At 63.3% G+C, this 14,449-nt stretch overlaps 1 protein-coding gene across 2 annotated transcripts in view; it reads right to left on the bottom strand.

The window, feature by feature from the left end:
• The window catches only part of LOC120391382 (adhesion G protein-coupled receptor E5-like), a 1,047,477-nt gene that overhangs the window by 812,565 nt on the left and 220,463 nt on the right, over positions 1-14,449 (bottom strand). The gene's annotated exons all lie outside the window — the stretch shown is intronic.

The raw sequence follows: 14,449 nt of genomic DNA on the forward strand, positions 1-14,449 counted from the left end.
CCCTGCCCCTGCCTATGGGGTGTGTCCTGTGCCCCCTGCCCCGTGCCACCCTGCCCCTGCCTGCAGTGTGTCCCTAACGTCACCCTGTCCTGTGCCACCCTGCCCCTGGCTGCAGAGTGTCCCTTACATCACCCTGCCCCATGCCACCCTGCCCCTGCCTGCAGTGTGTCCCTTACGTCGCCCTGCCCCATGCCACCCTGCCCCTGCCTGCAGAGTGTCCCTTACATCACCCTGCCCCATGCCACCCTGCCCCTGCCTGCAGAGTGTGTCCCTTACGCCACCCTGCCCTGTGCCACCCTGCCCCTGCCTGCAGTGTGTGTTCCTTACATCACCCTGCCCCGTGCCACCCTGCCCCTGCCTGCAGTGTGTCCCTAACGTCACCCTGCCCTGTGCCACCCTGCCCCTGCCTGCAGTGTGTCCCTTACATCACCCTGCCCCATGCCACCCTGCCCCTGCCTGCAGTGTGTCCCTTACGTCGCCCTGCCCCGTGCCACCCTGCCCCTGCCTGCAGAGTGTGTCCCTTATGCCACCCTGCCCTGTGTCATCCTGCCCCTGCCTGCAACGTGTCCCTAACGTCACCCTGCCCCGTGCCACCCTGCCCCTGCCTGCAGTGTGTGTCCCTTACGTCACCCTACCCCGTGCCATCCTGCCCCTGCCTGCAGTGTGTCCCTTACATCACCCTGCCCCATGCCACCCTGCCCCTGCCTGCAGAGTGTGTCCCTTATGCCACCCTGCCCCGTGCCACCCTGCCCCTGCCTGCAGAGTGTGTCCCTTATGTCACCCTGCCCCGTGCCACCCTGCCCCTGCCTGCAGTGTGTCCCTTACATCACCCTGCCTCATGCCACCCTGCCCCTGCCTGCAGAGTGTCCCTAACGTCACCCTGCCCTGTGCCACCCTGCCCCTGGCTGCAGTGTGTCCCTAATGTCACCCTGCCCCATGCCACCCTGCCCCTGCCTGCAGTGTGTGTTCCTAACGTCACCCTGCCCCGTGCCACCCTGCCCCTGCCTGCAGTGTGTGTCCCTAACGTCACCCTGCCCCGTGCCATCCTGCCCCTGCCTGCAGAGTGTGTCCCTTATGTCACCCTGCCCCGTGCCACCCTGCCCCTGCCTGCAGTGTGTCCCTTATGTCACCCTGCCCCGTGCCACCCTGCCCCTGCCTGCAGTGTGTCCCTTATGTCACCCTGCCCCGTGCCACCCTGCCCCTGCCTGCAGTGTGTGTCCCTTACGTCACCCTGCCCCGTGCCACCCTGCCCCTGCCTGCAGGGTGTGTCCCCTATGGCACTCTGCCCCCTGGCACCGTGTCTAGGGCATAACCCCCATTTCACCCTGCCCCATGGCACTCTGCCCTTGCCATGTCTCCTATGGCACCATGCCCCATGCTACAACCCCTGTGCCATCCTGCCTAGGGCATATCTCCTATGGCACCTTGTCCCATGCCACCCTGCCCCTGCCTACGGTGTGTGTCCTGTGCCACCCTGTCCAGGCCATATCCCCTATAGCACCCAGCCCCATGGCACTGGAACCTGTCTGCTGCCCATCCTGCCCCAGTTCATGGAGGGTCATAGCTGGCACACTGTATGCAGCATGCTACGCACTGGGGCTGCCGACTCTGCAGGGGTGGAGGGATACCAGGGCTGATGGAACCGAGCTCACTGACCCACAGACGCAGGGAGGCGACACATTCCTACCCCTGGGGGGGGGGGGCTGGGTGGGCACAATGAGATGCAGCGAGGGGGAAAGGACTTGCCCACGGGCAGTCAGGAACAGAACCCAGGTGTCCTGAGTCCTAGTGCTGTATCCCCTAGGCAACACTGTCCTTCAATCCAGGCTGAGATGGACCATTGCTCTGCTCTGGCTGGAGCCTCCGGCCTCACCCATCCCCTGGGTGTCAGGGCTGCTCGGCGCTCGGGCACTCTGGAGCCACATGGGTTGAAGGCCTGTTCCCCGTGGGGCACTGCAGCCATTAGATGCCAAGGACAGTGCCTGGGGCCAGCAAGGTGGCCCAGCGGCCCCTGCTGTGTCATTACCCCAGGCGGGTTACAAAACACTGCAGAGATGCTGTGCCCCAGGGGAAAGTCACCCAGCGACCCAGCCTGTCCTGTCCGCACTCCTCTCCCAGAGCTGGGAATAAAACCCAGGAGTCCTGAGTCCCAGCCCCCTGCTTTAACCAGTAGCCCCCACTCCTCTCCCGGGGCTGGGGGATAGAACCCAGGAGTCCTGGCTCCCAGCCCCCTGCTTTAACCAGTAGCCCCCATTCCCCTCCCAGGGCTGGGAATAGAACCCAGGAGTCCTGAGTCCCAGCCCCCTGCTTTAACCAGCAGCCCCCACTCCTCTCCCGGGGCTGGGGACAGAACCCAGGAGTCCTGGCTCCCAGCCCCCGTTTAAAGAGCCCTGAGACCTTTCAGCCGACTGACCTCTAGGCCAGGAGACGGTGCATGAGGCCTGTGGGTGGCGTCAGTCCCTGCCAGTCACTGTTTACCCCCAACCCAGTGAGATCTGAGCGGCTCCAGCCCAGACAGGTCCCTGGGCGCCTGCAGGTCCTGGTGCCTCAGAGCTGGAGAATTGAAACCCCCGGGGGCTGCCATGGCCCCAAGCTCTGATCGCTGCCTGGGAAGAGTCCAGTGCCTCCCCGGCCTGCTGGGTCCAGGCACCCCCAGGCACTGAGCCCCCTGCTGCCCGCGCTGCCACTGTGCTGGCCTGGGGAGGAAACCAGCCCCACCGCCCCGGCATATCTCCGGCCCTACGCCCAGCCCCACCGCCCCGGCATATCTCCGGCCCTACGCCCAGACCCACCGCCCCGGCATATCTCCGGCCCTACGCCCAGACCCACCGCCCCGGCATATCTCTGCCCCTACGCCGAGCCCCACCGCCCGGCATATCTCCGGCCCTACGCCCAGCCCCACCGCCCCGGCATATCTCCGGCCCTACGCCCAGCCCCCCCCCCCGGGCATATCTCCGGCCCTACGCCCAGCCCCACCGCCCCGGCATATCTCCGGCCCTCGCCCAGCCCCACCGCCCGGCATATCTCGGCCCTCGCCCAGCCCCACCGCCCGGCATATCTCGGCCCTCGCCCAGCCCCGGCATATCTCAGCCCTACGCCCAGACCCACCACCCGGCATATCTCGGCCCTCGCCCAGCCCCACCCCTGGCATATCTCGGCCCTACGCCCAGCCCCACCGCCCGGCATATCTCGGCCCTCGCCCAGCCCCACCCCGGCATATCTCGGGCCCGCCGCCCACCCCCACCGCCCCGGCATATCTCCGGCCCTACGCCCAGCCCCACCCCCCTGGCATATCTCCGGCCCTACGTCCAGCCCCACCGCCCCGGCATATCTCGGCCCTACGCTCAGCCCCACCGCCCGGCATATCTCCGGCCCTACGCCCAGCCCCACCGCCCCGGCATATCTCCGGCCCTACGCCCAGACCCACCGCCCGGCATATCTCCGGCCCTACGCTCAGCCCCACCCCGGCATATCTCTGGCCCCTCGCCCAGCCCCACCCCGGCATATCTCCGGCCCTACGTCCAGCCCACCGCCCGGCATATCTCCGGCCCTACGCCCAGACCCACCGCCCCGGCATATCTCCGGCCCTACGCCGAGCCCCACTGCCCGGCATATCTCTGGGCCCAGCCCCACCGCCCGGCATATCTCGGCCCTCGCCCAGCCCGCCGCCCGGCATATCTCCGCCCAGACCCACCACCCCTGGCATATCTCGGCCCCTCGCCCAGCCCCACCGCCCGGCATATCTCGGCCCTCGCCCAGCCCCACCGCCCGGCATATCTCCGGCCCTCGCCCAGCCCCACCCCGGCATATCTCCGGCCTCGCCCAGCCCCACCGCCCCGGCATATCTCCGGCCCTACGCCCAGCCCCACCGCCCCGGCATATCTCCGGCCCTACGCCCAGCCCCACCGCCCCGGCATATCTCCGGCCCTACGCCCAGACCCACCGCCCTGGCACAGCCCAGGACCCAGCACACACCAAGAGTTCTACCAGCTCTTGACAATATCTTAGCAAAGCTCAGGAGAGAGAGACAGACACAGGTCTAAGTTGACAGATCAAGCAATAGCTGGGGGGTGGGGTAAGGGGCTAGATGGGGCTGGCTGGGGGTGGGATTAGATGGGGCTGGCTGGGGACGGGGCTGGCTGGGGACGGGGACACACCGAGGTGGCTGGGGACAGGGACAGACAGGACTGGCTGGGGATGGGGATAGATGGGGCTGGCTGTGGACAGGGACAGACCGGGCCGGCTAGGGACGGGGACAGATGGGGCCGGCTGGGTTCAGGGACAGAGCGGGCCGGCTAGCTGTGAATGGGGCTAGTGTCGTGTGGAGCCATGAACAGCAGCCAGGCTGACCCATTGTGTGGAGCCATGACCAGCAGCCAGTTGCTCTGATGACCAGCCCCCAGCAGGGTCTCCCCTGGCCACCCCTTCCCCTGGTGCCTGGCAAGGCAGCAGGTGGGACTCGGAGCAGGGGTGGGACCCTCCCCTTAGGGGACACAGGGGGCCAGTGTCATGCTGGCAGCCATGTGAGGCCTGCCCCAGCGGGGCCCCGTCCATGGCAGGGCAGGTGTCCATGTCCGTCCCCGATGCCCCTGTGCTGAGCAGGCGCTGGGGTTAGGGGCACAACCCTAGGTGAGCGAGCACCAGCTCTGGGCAGGCCTGGTGCCCACATTGTCCTTATGCCTCCGTCCCAACGACCCTTTGGCCACGTGCATTGTGGGAGAATCCAGGCTGCTCTCCCGTCACACAGCAGCAGGAGGCGAGAAGCACTGCAAGGGGGAGCAGTGCATTCTGGGATGGGGAGCCCGCGGGACTCGGGGGCGGGTTCCAGCTACACCGGCCAGTGTGCAGACCCAGGCTAAGCCCCGGGAGGGCGACGCTGAGCCCAGCACCTGGCAGGGGGATACCGCGGCCCCTTGCGGGTTATCAGCCTCTCATGGTTCCTGGGCTGAGGGGGCCATGGCGCTGTGACGTGCTGGGTACATAACGACCCAGGAATGGGCTCATCTACCTGGTATCCTGCCTCCGACAGGGCCAGCTGCAATAGCCCCTATGTGGGCAATGGGGGATCGACTTGCCCCCCCCCCCCAGCCAAGGCTTTGGGGGCTTGTCCTTGGTGTTGGGTGATGGGAAGGGGGAGGGTGTCAGGGACAGCTGGGGGAGGGCAGGGCCGCCCGGGGTGGGGGCAAGAGGGGCAATTTGCCCCGGGCCTCGCAGGGGCCCCCATGAGAGTTTTCTGGGCCCCCTGGAGCGGGGTACTTCACTCCCTCCGGGGGCCCCGGAAAACTCTCGTGTCATCGTTGGCAATTCGATGGCGGGGGGTCCTTCCACTCCAGGACCCGCTGCCAAAGTGCCCCGAAGACCCGCGGTGGGGGGTCCTTCCGGCACTTCGGCGGTGGGTCCCGGGGTGGATCTTTGGTGGCAATTAGGCAGCGGGGGTCCTTCCGCCCGGGACCCGCCGCCGAAGACCCCAGGCCCCCTGAATCCTCTGAGCAGCCCTGGGGGAGGTGGGGAAGGAGGAGTTACAGCGGAGGGAGGGAGGCAGGGGACTACGGGGGCGGGGAGAGGAGGGCAGGGATAGGGAGGGGGTCATGGGGGAGGTAACAGATCCCCTCACGCCCCCCCCGAACAGGTCTGTGGAAAACCACTGAGCACCCAGGAATCAAGTCCCATGGGGCCTGAGCAGAGTCAGGTCTGTGTGTGTGTGGCGGGGTGGGATGGTTCCTGGCATTGCAGGGTGAGCCAGGGACACTGGGTGGGAAGGGCCAGACTGGGGGCAAAGCGGGCAGGGGAGAGGGGGTGGCTGGTAGTGGAGGTGGGTGGAATCAGGACCTGCGGGGGACCCCAGTGTCCCCAGTTCCCAGCCCAGGCCCAGAGCTGCCGCCCAGGCCCACACTGCAGGGAGGGCTCGCGCCAGCCCGGCCCCGGCCAGCAGGGGGCACTGTGGGGTGTGGGGCAGGAGCCTCTTGGACCTGCCCAGCTGTTGCCACACGTGGGCGACGTTGCACCAGGCCCTGCTGCACCCAGGCTCCAGCTGGCGGCGTTTCCCGGCAGAGCCACCCGACACGGCGCCCATTAGCGCTAATGGCTGCAGGCCGCCGTAATGCAGTGATAATGGAGCTGCGGCTGCTGGCTCCAGAGCCGCATTCCCAGCAGCCATGAGCTCATGTGGGGCCGGGCGAGTTGCTGGTTGGGGGATCTGCCCTGGGCTGTACCCATGCCGGGACCCAGCCTCCCATGCAGGGCCTTTCACACACAGCCCATTGGCACGAACAGATCACGCAGCCTCCTGCGCTTGGTGGGGGACATGCTGGAGAGCAGGGCGCACGGGCAAGGGCAGTGGGGGGCGCATGGACCGGAGGCACATAGGGCAAGGCTGGGGGTCGCATGGGCTGGGCTGGGGGGCGAATGGGGCAGAGTGGGGGAGCACATAGGCCTGGGCAGGGGTGGTGCATGGCGTGGGGAGGGGCAGGGACACATGGGCAAGGCTGGGGGGCACGCACGGGCCAAGGCAGTGAGGGAGGGGGCATGGAGCTCACCTGGCCTGGGACTGGGATGTGCAGCTCACGCAGGTGCTGAAGCCGGGCGCCTGGATCCCGCACAGCTGGGGGTGCAGGGAGGGGCCGGCGGCCAGGACCCGCTGGCGGCGGGTGAGGGGGTGGCTGCCAAACATGTGGCAGTTCCAGGTCAAATGGGAGCTGGGTTCTCCTGCTTCTCAGCAATGTTTAGGGAAGGGAAAATGTACCAGCCAGGGACCTGTCCTGCCTGGGGCGCGGGGCAGGTCTGAGCCACCTTGAGTCAGGCCAGCGGAATCAGGGGACAGAAGGTCAGAGAGTAGAAGAAGCAGATCAGGATTGAGGGGCACTGGCAGAGCCAGGGGGGCAGGACTGGGCTAGCAGAGGGCTGCGGGTCGGGATTGAGGGGCACTGGCAGAGCTGGGGGCAGGGCTAGCAGGGGCTGGGGTTGGGATTGAGGGGCACTGGCAGAGCTGGGGCAGGGCAGGCCTAGCAAGGGGCTGCGGGTTGGGATTGAGGGCACTGGCAGAGCTGGGGGGCAGGGCTGGGCTAGCAGGGGGCTGGGGGTCGGGATTGACGGGCACTGGCAGAGCTGGGGGGGCAGGGCTGGGCTCGCAGGAGGCTGGGGTTGGGATTGTGGGGCACTGGCAGAGCTGGGGGCATGGGGGCAGGGCTGGGCTAGCAGGGGGCTGGGAGTCGGGATTGAGGGGCACTGGCAGAGCTGGGGGCAGGGCTGGGCTAGCAGGAGGCTGGGGTTGGGATTGAGGGGCACTGACAGAGCTGGGGGACGGGGCAGGGCAGGCCTAGCAGGGGCTGGGGTTCGGGATTGAGGGGCATCGGCAGAGCTGGGGGAAGGGGCTGTTCTCTCTGTCAGGCTGCCCAGCCCAGTCCCGCTGGGGTGGGGGCTGGAATGTGTGAATGAGTCACCCTGTCAGCGGGACACGTTTCCTTTGATTTGGTGCCCGGATTGGAGGGTGTGTGGAGGGGTGTCTGTGGCAAGAGGCAGGTTGGGGGGCACGCTATGGAGGGGGACAGGTTGCAGGGGCTGTGGTGGGGTGAGGGGAGTTGCAGGGGGGCTGTAGTGGGGGGAGGTTGCGGGGGGGCTGTGGTGGGGTGAGGGGAGTTGCAGGGGGGCTGTAGTGGGGGGAGGTTGCAGGGGGCTGTGGTGGGGTGAGGGGAGTTGCAGGGGGAGCTGTGATGGGGGAGGCAGGTTGCGGGGGAGGAGGAGCTGTGGCTGGTGGTATAACCTGGCTGCATGCCATGAGCGGGAGCCAGGGTCAGCGTCCTTGGCAGCCCTGAGCCGCTGGCTCTGTGGCTCAGACGTCTCCAAGGGGAAGGCCCCAGAGGCCTCTAGGATCTGCTGAATAACTCCCACGCAGCCTGGCGGGCCATGGGACACTCCCCCTGTGATGCAGCCAGCTCTGGGCTGAGGCAGCCCCGTGGCGGCGCAGTAGAACAGGATGGGTGGGGGGAGGCATTTGGGAGGCCGAAGAGAATGAACTGAGCTGATGCCTGGCCCCAGGGTAACACACCCGACACACATGCAGCCCCGCGTGTGATTACAGGGGCGGGTCTGCCATGAGCAGAGCAGAGCCCCCTCCCACCGAGCCCCCCCTGTACACCCCCTCCGAGCCCCCCAACCCTCCCAGGCTCCCTGCAGCATGCTCCCCCCCAGCCCCACAGCCCCCCCGGGCTCCCTGCAGCATGTCTCCCCGCCTCCACTGAGTCCCAACCCCGCTCCTGCAGCAGCCCGGCTTGCCCTGGGGGTGAAGCGTCTCCAATACAAACAACAATGGAAACTGGGAGCAGATCACCAGCAGGGACCGACCCCCGCCCAGCCCTCGCAGACGGTCTGGGTCTGTGCCCTGGGAAGCAGGTGACACGATCCACTCCCACTCCCTGCGGCACAGCGCCCCCTACTGAGCCCCCCGCTCCCAGCAGCACGGCGCCCCCTACTGAGCCCCCTGTGGCACAGCGCCCCCTACTGAGCCCCCTGCACCCTGCGGCACAGCGCCCCCTACTGAGCCCCCCGCTCCCTGCGGCACGGCGCCCCCTACTGAGCCCCCTGCTCCCTGCAGCACAGCGCCCCCTAGGGTCATGCTGGGGGCCAGCAATGACAGCGAGGGGCGAGTGCCCCCTGCTGAGCCCCTGCCCTGCAGATCCAGACAGGCTGTTTATGGTCAAGCTCCAACGCTCTCAGCAAGGGGTGAGCCCCCTCCCACCCACCCCCTGAATTGACTTGGCTCCTGGCATCAGATGGGGGGGGGGGTCTTGGCTAAGGGCCCAGATGGATCATATCTGCAACACAAACATCTCAGGGCGTAAGTGGGGGGATGGTGGAGGGTTTTCCACAGGGGGAGGAGTTCTGGGGGGTGGGGGGGCAGATGAAAATTTCACGTAATTCTGAGGCACTAGAGAACTCAACAGACGTTACACAGGGATCCCTCACCTACTGCTGGGATGCAGCCACCTCTGGGGTGGGGCTGGGGGTTGTGTATACAGGGATCCCCTGCCCAGTGCTCGGGCATCAGGATACCTGGGCTCTATTCCCAGCTCTGCCCCTGCCCTGCTGGGTGATGCTGCGGGACAGACTCCTCTTGGTGCCTCGGTTTCCCATCATCTGTAATGGGGGTAATGGCTTTGCACCCCATGTGACCTGAGGGCCCTGTAGGAGCCAACACACAACGGCCTGTGTGCCCAGGACAGGACTGAGGTGCAGGGGGCCTGAGAGCCCTGATAAGGGGTAGCCTGGCTGGGGGGCACTGTGGAGGGGTCAGGTTTTATTGGCGGTCTCCTCCCCACACCCTGCCCCATGCCGATCCCAGTGGAGAGCGCCCCCCTGGGGGTAGCGGGCAGCTGAGTCCATGTTGAACCTGTTACTCACCCCCTCCCCGCTAGGGGACTGGGCAGCCTTTCTCCTGCCCCCCTCGGATACGTGGCCCCTGTGCGGCAATTTCTCCTGGGGCCTCCCGGCTTGATGCATTGCGACAGGGTGCAGGGGGCGGGGCAGGGAGAGGTTGTGTAAGGCCCAACATCCCCCCCACCCCCCGGTCAGGGCCCCAGAGAGAGATGCTGAGGAAATCGGAGCCCTGCAACCGGCTCCAAGATGGGGGAAGGACTGAGATGAGCTGGGGGCAGAAAGGAGCGAGCACATGGGGATTCCCCCAACTAATCCCCCCCACCCCAGGGCCAGAAAAGGACCAGACAGCTCCTAAGGGGCTGGATATCAGAGCTGAACTTCTCGGTAGCAGCAACCAGAATGTGATGACATTGAACATCCTTGTGGGGTGGGGGCGGAAGACAAATACCAAAGAACATTCTCTCCCCCCTCCCCGCCCCACCCCGGCAGTGCCACAAACCTGAGTTAAACGGACAGTCAATGGAACAGTCCCAAGGGCGAAATGCCTGCAAGCTGCATGGCAGCCTTTTAAAAACACCATCACGGAGGCTCAAGCTAAATGTGTAGCCCCAACTGAAAAAAGAAAACAGTGTTGAGGATAAAAAAACAACAACCCTCCCCCTCCCCCACCACCACCCTGGTGGCTAAACAACAGCGTGAAAGAAGCAGTTAGAAGCCAAAGGCGTCCTTTAAAAATTCAACGGCAAATCCCACAGTGGGAAATAGAAAGGCACATAAACTCTGGCATGTGAGGTGTAAAAGTATAATTAGGGTGAAAAAGTATTTGCAGAGCGACTAGGAAAAGTCGACAAAAACTAACAGCGAACATTGTTTTAGGTACATGAGACGCAGGAAGCCAAACGAGCCGTGGGTTCACTGGCTGATCCCGGAGCTAAAGGAGCATGCAAGGAAAACAAAGCCATTGCAGAGACGCTAAATGGATTCTTTAAATCAGTCTTCACTGCAGAGGCCGTGAGGGAGATTCCTGTGCCTGGGCCATAGAATCATAGAATATCAAGGTTGGAAGGGACCTCAGGAGGCATCTAGTCCAACCCCCTGCTCAAAGCAGGATCAATCCCCAGGCAGATTTTTATCCCATCTTCTTAGGGAACAAATCTGAGGACCTGTCCCAGACTGAGGTGTCAGTAGAGGTGAGTTTGGGATAAATTGACCAGTAATAAGTCACCAGGGCCAGATGGGATTCACCCAGGCGTTCGGAAGGAACTAAAATAAGAAATTGCAGAACTACTAATTGTGGTATGTAACCTGCCACATAAAGCAGCCTCCGGACAGCTGACTGGTGGCTTGCTAATGTGGTGCTGATTTTTTTAAAAGGCCCCAGAGATGATCCTGGCAAGTACAGGTGGGTTAGCCCAACTTCAGTACCAGGCAAATTGGCTGAAACTGTAGTAAAGAACAGAACGATCACACCTAGCTAAACACAATATCTTGGAAAGAGCCAACACGGTTCTTGCAAAGGGAAATCACGCCTCACCAATCTATTAGGATCTTTGAGGGGGTCAACAAACATGGAGAGGGGGGATCCAGTGGCTATAGTGTACTTGGACTTTCAGAAAGCCTTTGATAAGGTCCCTCACCAAAGGCTCTTAAGCAAAGTCAGCCGTCATGGGATAAGAGGGCAGGGCCTCCCATGGTTGAAAGACAGGAAATAAAGTGTCGGAATAAATGGGCAGTTTTCAAAGCGGAGAGAGGTAAATAGCAGGGCCCCAGGGATCTGTACTGGGACCAGCGCTGTTTAACAGAGTCATAAATGATCTGGAAAAAGGGGGTGAACAGTGAGGTGGCAGTTTGCAGATGATACAAAACTACTGAAGATAGTTAAGTCTCAGGCAGCCTGTGAAGAGCTACAAAAGGATCTTACAAAACTGGGCGACTGGGCAACAAAATGGCAGATGAAATTGAATGTTGCTAAATGCAAAGTAATGGACATTGGAAAACAGAATCCCAACTATACAGAGAAAATGAGGTCTCAATGAGCTGTCACCACTCAAGAGATCTTGGAGTCACTGTGGAGAGTTCTCTGAAAACATCCCCCCAATGCGCAGCGGCTGGCAGAAACGCAAACAGAATGTGGGAACCACTAGGAAAGAGATAGATAAGATGACAGTAAATATCACAACGCCGCGCTATAAATCCGTGGCGCGCCCACACCTTGCATACGGGGTGCAGCTCCGGTCGCCCCGTCTCAAAGAAGATTTATGAGAATTGGGGAAAGTGCAGAGAAGGGCAACAAAAATGATCAGGGGGATGGAACAGCTTCTGTATGAGGAGAGATTACCAGGCCTGGGGCTGTTCGGCTTGGAGAAGAGACGACCAAGGCAGGATCTGAGAGGGGGCTACACAGTGAGGAACAGTGTGGCGAAAGTGACCAAGGGAGCGTTATTTTCTCCTTCTCGTAACACAAGAACCAGGGGCCTCCCAATGGAATCAATAGGCAGCAGCTTTAAACCAAAACAAGGATGCTGCCAGGGGATGCTGTGAAGGCCAAAAGTATAATGGGGGTAAAAAAACCACCTAGATAAGTTCCTGGAGGACAGGTCCTCCAATGGCTATTAGCCAAGATGGTCAGGGAGGCAGCCCCATGCTCTGGGTGTCCCTAAACCTCTGATGGCCAGAGGCTGGGACTGGAGGATGATGGATCACTCGCTAATTGCTCTGTTCTGTTTATTCCCTCTGAAGCATCTGGCACCAGCCACTGCCAGAGACAGGCCACTGGGGTAGCTGGACCCTTGGGCTGCCCCAGGGGGGACTTTCTTACGGGGCGAGAGGGCAGGGTAGCTAGCGGGGTAGTTATGGGGGCGCTGGCGGGTGTATGGATTTGGATCGAGCCGTGGCCAGCTGGGTGGGGATAGGTGAGCTGAGGGACGGGGGATAGACAGGGGTGTAAGGGATGAGGGTAGGTGAAGGGGTGCGTATGGGCACTGGCAGAGCTGGGGGTGGGGGGGCATCCAGGGCTGGGCTAGCAGGGGGCTATGAGGGGGGATTGAGGGGCACCGGCCCAGGTGGGTGGGGGAATTTCTCCAGCGCTCGCTATAGCTCTCTGCGCTATTTGAATCCCATCCAAGAAGGTGCCAGCCTGGGAGATTTCCCAGCCGCCCATAAAGTCAGGGTTTATTTACCTCCCTTGATGGCTTTGAAGGGCCAACGCCGCCCTGCGTCATGGCAGCGAGGTGGGGGCGGGGGGTCCCAGTGCTGCAGGGGCAGGCACCGGATGTGGCCAGGTGGGACTGTCCCCCTGCACTGGCCCAGGTCTACACTCCGCCTCTGGCAGAGAGACGGAGAACAGAGCAGGCCGGGGTGACCCAGCCCCAATATTTCCAGGGGACTGACCTCTGCCCCCCAGCTCTGCGGGTGCCCCTCAATCCCGACCCGCAGCCCCCTGCTAGCCCAGCCCTGAGCTCACCCTCCCACAGCCCCGTGGGTGCCCCTCAATCCCAACCCACAGGCCCCTGCTAGCCCTGCCCTGCCCTCCTCCCCCAGCTCTGCCAGTGCCCCTCAATCCCGACCCGCAGCCCCCTGCTAGCCCAGCCCTGCCCCCCTCCCCCACAACTCTGCCAGTGTCCCTCAATCCCGACCCGTAGCCCCCTGCTAGCCCAGCCCTGGGCTCCTGTAGTGTATCTGACTACAGGCATATCCTTTTAAATGGCTTGTGAGCCCTGTAGTGGTGTTCCCCGTGTTCTGTGTTCGAGACGCTGCCAGCCTGCCCCAAGCTGCAGGGAGTGGGTACCTGGCCCTGGCCCGGTGCTTTGTGACCCAGCTGTGCCTACATGGCCCCTTCCCATTGCTTGCGGTAAACAGTGAAAGACCCAGCAGGTCCCAAAGCTCATCCATCCTGCCCCAGCCACGGAAATGCAGCCACCTCCAGGGAGGAGCAGGACAGAACCCTGCAGAAGCCCCTGGCACTGGGACCCCTTTGGGGTGGGGAAGACGATGCCACCAGGGGTGATGCAGCATGTAGAGCCCTGGCCTGAGGGGGAGGGGAGGGGCTCATTAGCCGGGGTGGGGAGGTGGCTGAGACGGGAGCTGCGGCAGGACTGACCACCCGGCTCTATTTACATAAAGGACTTAGTGCTAATGCCCCGCTGGCAGGGACAGGCGGCGGATGGGGCGGGACTTGGTTGCTCCTTGCTGGCTGCCATGCCAAGAAACCAAATTCCAAGCCCCCTTCCTCCCCAGGACCTGGCTTCCCCAGCTCCCTCCCAGCAGCAGCCCCCGAATAGCTGGGCTAATGGAAGGGCCTAGCCAGTGATTCTGCCCCAGCTGGGATCCCACTTCCCCAGCATTCCCAGGACAGGCTTGGAATGCAGTGGGGCCTAGTGGTTAGAGCAGGGGGGCTGGGAACCAGGAGTTCGGGGCGCTTTCCCCAGCTCAGGGAGGGGAGCAAGGTCTAGTGGTTACAGCAGGGTTTGTTGCGGGTCAGGACTCCTGTGATAGACTCACTGTGTCACCTTGGGCCAGCCCTCTCCTCTCTGTAGGCCTCAACCCCCTCCCCACAGTGTCACCTCTCTGCTGCCAGCGAAGAGGGAGATGCAGTCAGCAAGCAACTGGCAGCAATGCACCCAGATCCCCAGCTAGTGTAAACGGGTGTCACACCACTGGAGCCGGAGCCCCAGCTGGTGTAAACGGGCGTCACTCCATTGGAACCAGATCCCCAGCTGGTGTAAATGGGCGTCACTCTATTGGAGCCGGATCCCCAGCTGGTGTAAACGGGCGTCACTCCATTGGAACCAGATCCCCAGCTGGTGTAAACGGGCGTCACTCCATTGGAGCCGGATCCCCAGGTGGTGTAAACGGGCATCACTCCATTGGAGCCAGTGGTGCAAGTAGAAATCATTTCTTGCCAGTACTGCACTCATGGGAGGGACACAAGGGGGGGGGCGCATGTGACCTCCTCACATGACCCTCCATGTGACTCCTCCTCACCATGCCCCCAGCCTGGGGCTCCCACGCTCTCCGATCTCCCCGTCCCCTATACTTCCAGGTGTCCCTGAGGATCCAGCAGCACCTCAAATTGAAA

This window comes from Mauremys reevesii, linkage group 25 (assembly GCF_016161935.1).
Source record: "Mauremys reevesii isolate NIE-2019 linkage group 25, ASM1616193v1, whole genome shotgun sequence".
Taxonomy (NCBI): domain Eukaryota; kingdom Metazoa; phylum Chordata; order Testudines; family Geoemydidae; genus Mauremys; species Mauremys reevesii.